This window comes from Eptesicus fuscus, chromosome 18, assembly GCF_027574615.1.
Source record: "Eptesicus fuscus isolate TK198812 chromosome 18, DD_ASM_mEF_20220401, whole genome shotgun sequence".
NCBI classification, from domain to species: domain Eukaryota; kingdom Metazoa; phylum Chordata; class Mammalia; order Chiroptera; family Vespertilionidae; genus Eptesicus; species Eptesicus fuscus.
In genome coordinates this window covers 13,736,537-13,741,516 of record NC_072490.1, presented here as the reverse complement: position 1 = coordinate 13,741,516, position 4,980 = coordinate 13,736,537, and the positions used below count along the sequence as shown (strand labels likewise).

Here is a 4,980-nt window from a genome sequence, read left to right as displayed (position 1 = left end):
CATGCCAATAGAGGAGAAAATTAGTTATGGAAGATGCTGAAAATACAAAGTATGCAGTGAATCTTGAGGGAAAAAATTAACAATCCTTCATTTGGATCAGGGAAAGGGTATGTGACCTGGCTGGGGAACTTCCCTGGATTCCACAGAATGACAGAAGAAATAGGGCCAAATACACTAAAGTGGAAATTATATGGATAACATTCTCCAATTTCAATTCACTTAAAACTAGAAATGAATGGCATAAGCTTTGAAAACACTACATGTCAGAATCTATGGGCCATAGCTAAAGTGTTCTCAGAGAAAAATTCATATTCTTAAGTACTTACATCATAAATAATAAAAAACAGAAATCAAAGAATTGCATAAATAGGAAAACTACATAAAGAAACATATAGATAAGGAAAAGAGGCAGACTCAGAGGCATTTTTGAGAGAAAAAATAGAAAACCATAAGCTAAATTAAGAGATAAAAGTACAAAACATAAAAAATGAAAATGGAAAAATATACAGATATATAGAGTAGATATATTTTAATTGAGTTTATTGGGGTGATATTAGTTAATAAAATTATGTAGGTTTCAGGTATACAATTCTACAATACATCATCTGTATATTGTATTGGGTGTTTACCACCCCAAGTCAAGTCTCCTTCTATCACCATTTATCCCCCCTTTCTCTTCTTCTACCTCCCCATTCCCCTTTCCCTCTGGCAATCACAATACTGTTGTCTGTGTCCATGAGACTTTCTTTTTGTTCTTTGCTTGATTCCTTTACCCTTCCCATCTAGCTCCAAACTCCCTCCCCTCTGAGTCTGTTTCTATTTTGTTTGTTAATTTATTTTGTTCATTAGATTTCACATATGAGTGAAATTCAATGGTACTTGTTTCTCTATGACTGGCTTATTTCACTTAGTATTAATATCCTCAAGGTCCATCCATGCAGTCTCAAAAGGTAAGATTTCCTTCTTTATTTATGTCCATGTAGTATTCCATTGTATAAATGTAGGGCATCTTTTTTAATCTACTCATCTACTGATAGGCACTTGGGCTGCTTCCAAATCTTGGCTATTGTAAACAGTGCTGCAATGAACAAAGGGGTACATATATTCTTTTGAATTCGTGTTTTGGGTTTCTCTGGATATATTCCCAGAAGTGGAATCCCTGGGTCATAAGCCAGTTCCATTTTTAATTTTTTGAGGTAACTCCATACTGCTTTTCACAGTGGATGCACCAATGAGCATTCCCACCAGCAGTGCACAAGGGTTCCCTTTTATTCACATCCTCACCAACACTTGTTTGTTGATTTATTGATGATAGCCATTCTGACAGGTGTGAGATGATACCTCATTGTGGTTTTAATTTGCGTTTCTCTGATGATTAGTGATGTTGAGCATCTTTTCATATGTCTATTGACCATCTGTATGTCCTCTTTGGAGAAGTGCTATCCAGATCCTTTTCCCATTTTTTATTTTTTATTTTTTTAAATATATCTTATTGATTTTTTACAGAGAGGAAGGGAGAGAGATAGAGAGTTAGAAACATCGATGAGAGAGAAACATCGATCAGCTGCCTCCTGCACACCTCCCACTGGGAATGTGCCCGCAACCAAGGTACATGCCCTTGACCGGAATCGAACCTGGGACCCTTGAGTCTGCAGGCCAACGCTCTATCCGCTGAGCCAAACCGGTTAGGGCTTCCCATTTTTTAATTTGATTGCTTTGGATTTCTTTGGTGTTGTGTTTATAAGTTCTTTATAAATTTTGGATATTAACCCCTTGTCAGATATATCGGTAAATATATTCTCCCATTTAATAGGCTGTCTTTTCATTTTGTTGATGGTTTCCTTTGCTGTGCAAAAATTTTTAATTTAAGGTAGTCCCATTTGAAAAAAATCATGAGACTATTTTAGTCAATTCTATTAAAATATTTTAAAACCTGAATATAAAATAATTTGAAAACCTGAAGAATGGATTGTTCGATCAAACATAAATTACTAAAAAATGAAACCACAAAGAAATAGAAAATTTAAATGAATCACTACTGCGAACAGGAGGGGATGTGGATTGAAAAAAAAAATCAAATAGCTACCCATTGCAAAAAGACCAAGTCCAGATTGTTTTTAAGGGAAAGCCACCAAAAATTTAAGGAATAGCAAAGCCAATGTTATTTAAATTGTTGCAGAACACATAAAAAGAAATAAAGATTCAAAAATTGTGTATGAAATCACCATAATATTGGTACACAGACACAACAAAATCACACACAAAAATGAAAACCACAAGCTGATCTCATTTTTGACCTCTGACAAAAATCTAACATAAAATATTAGCAAATAGAATCTAGTAATCAAGGAGAGAACTAATATAACATGATTAATTGGAGTCCATGCCAAGAGGAAAAAGACAGTTCTATATTATAAAACATATAATACAATTAATCATATTAACCAGTCTAATTGAAAATCATAGGGTAGCCACATAGATGCTGAAAAGTGACTAGATAAGATTCACATCCATTCTTGACTTTAATTCAAGTGACCAATCATCCTGGTTTGTCTGGAAATGAGGAGTTTCCCAGGATGCTGGACTTTCAATGATAAACAGGGAAATTCTCAGGCAAAAGGGATGAGTTGGTTATGGTGATTTCCATAGAAATAGCTGAATACTTCCTTTTTAATAGAGATAGAGATAAACATAGCTATGGTTATACATACATTTCAACTTTAAAGAACTAAGGCAGCCCTAGCTGGTTTGGTTCAGTCGATAGAGTGTCGGCCTATAGACGGAAGGGTCCCGGGTTCAATTCTAGTCAAGGGCACATGCCCAGGTTGCGGGTTCGGTCCCCAGTGGGGGGTGGGCAGGAGGCAGCCAATGATTCTCTCTCATTGTTGATGTTCCTCTCTCTCTCCCTCTCTCCCTTCCTCTCTGAAATCAATTAAAAAAAAATTATTTTTAAAAAGAACTAAGGCAGCATTAGGAAAACACTACAAATATCAATAAAGTTGGTAACAAGTTAATGACATCCACTGATACCACATTGTTTAACGTTCATATGGAGGTGCAAGCCAATAAAATTATCTAAGAGAATAAAATTAAAAGTATAAAAAATTAGAAAGAAGGAAATAAAATTATCATTATCTGAAGATAATATAATTGTATATCTGGAAAGCCTAAGAGAATCATAACTCTAATGGCATAATAATTTCAATAAAAAACAGATAAGGTGGTGTATAAAAATAATATACAATAATATACAAGCTGTTAGAAAATATCATGGAAAAAATACCTATTACAAGAGAAACAAAAATATAAAATATCTAGGAATAAATTTGAATAGAAGTGATTCAAATTAACAAGAAATATGCAAGATGCATGAAGAAAAAAACTGAGGTAAGTAAGAAAAATTGAAGGAATGAATATGCATACTCTGTCCTTGTATGGGAAGACTGTCAATTCTCCCAAAAGTAATTTATATATGTAATGCAATGTGATAGGAATAAAAATACTGACTATTTTTCTTAGAACTAGACAAAATGAATTCCAAAGTGTCTCTTGAGAAGCCGGAAACCAGGGCTTCACATGACACAACAAAGCAGAGTTTCCAAAAAATTATACTTCAAGTCTCTCCAAAGCTACCCATCACAGCACCTGTTTCTCTTCCTTTTCCTCTTTCCCTCTCTTTCTCTCTCTTCTTCTTCCCACTTCTTCAGACCTCAATTCTTGCTGGTTTCTTCATCTTCTCAGGCTGCCCCTCCTGGTCTCATCCTTTTTCACTTAATTTGGCCTGCTTTCAAATTTCATTCCTCTCTTTTCCAGTACTCCCCCGATCATGAGAGAGAGAGAGAGAGAGAGAGAGAGAGAGAGAGAGAGAGAGAATTGCAAGCCAAATGTTTATATCCTTTCAGCAGCAAGTAGAAACCCTGACTGAAACTGAATTAAGTCATTATAAAATTTATTTATAACCATATACTTATAATTATATAACTATAGATCTTGTACATAACTATAGAGTCCAGAAGTAGGATGAGGTTCAAATTTCATTGAATTAGAGGTCCAACAATATCAAGAATACAAGTGCTTTCTGTTAATTAAACTTTGGGAAATTGAAACACAGGCAAGGGGAGATGATTGGATAGAAAGCATTGCTCTATTCATTTACCTCCCAGCCTATAAAAATGAAAAAAGAAAAGAAATATAAGTGCTTTCTATTCTCCACTCTACCAACCTTAGGGTTGGAATCATTTCTTGGACTAATGGAAAGATGGCTACCTTCTTCCTTGTAGTTCTTTAAGGATCAGTGAAAATGTTCCTGGAGGCCCTACAGCATTCTTACTCTCACACTTCACTGACTTTAACTGTCCCTTCTTGAGTCATTAATGGGGTGGGGGTAGGGGAGTGGAGAGTACCAATGTTGACCGAGTATGAATGGTGAATATCCAATTCCACCACAATGTGCAACCCACAATAATATTCTACTCAAGTCATTTCCTTTTCTTTCTTTCTTTTTTTTTTTTTTTTGCCTCTGCTTCCTTATCAGTAAAGTTGGATGGTTTCTAAGTTGCATTCTGACTCTACCATTCAATGACTCATGAGTCTTTGAGAGAAACAATGTGCAATGAAAATAAGATAATCTCTCTGACCTTCAAATTTATCATCTGAAAATGAGGTAATAATACCTACCTCATGGAGTTGTTAACAGGATTGATTGAGGTAATGCAATTAAAGGGTCTTGCACTATGCCTATCACATTGTAGTTACTCAACAAATGACATAATAATGATGATGATGGTTTTATTTATTACGCAGAGAAAATGCTGATATCCTAAGAAAACAAAAATAAATAGAGGGGGACTAAAAAGTTGCTTTTTCAAAGAAAACAAATTAATTCTCTCTGAGTTTGTTTTGTTTGGGGTAGCCCTCTAACTTAGTTCTTTTAAAGTCATCTTTTGAACTGAAAATAGCTTCATCATTTTAACACATATT

General features: G+C 34.7%; 1 pseudogene; it reads left to right on the top strand.

Moving 5' to 3' along the window:
- Positions 1-4,049: 4,049 nt before the first annotated feature.
- LOC114228649 (small nucleolar RNA SNORA36 family) lies at positions 4,050-4,172 on the top strand (annotated as a pseudogene).
- The last annotated feature ends 808 nt before the right edge of the window (positions 4,173-4,980 follow it).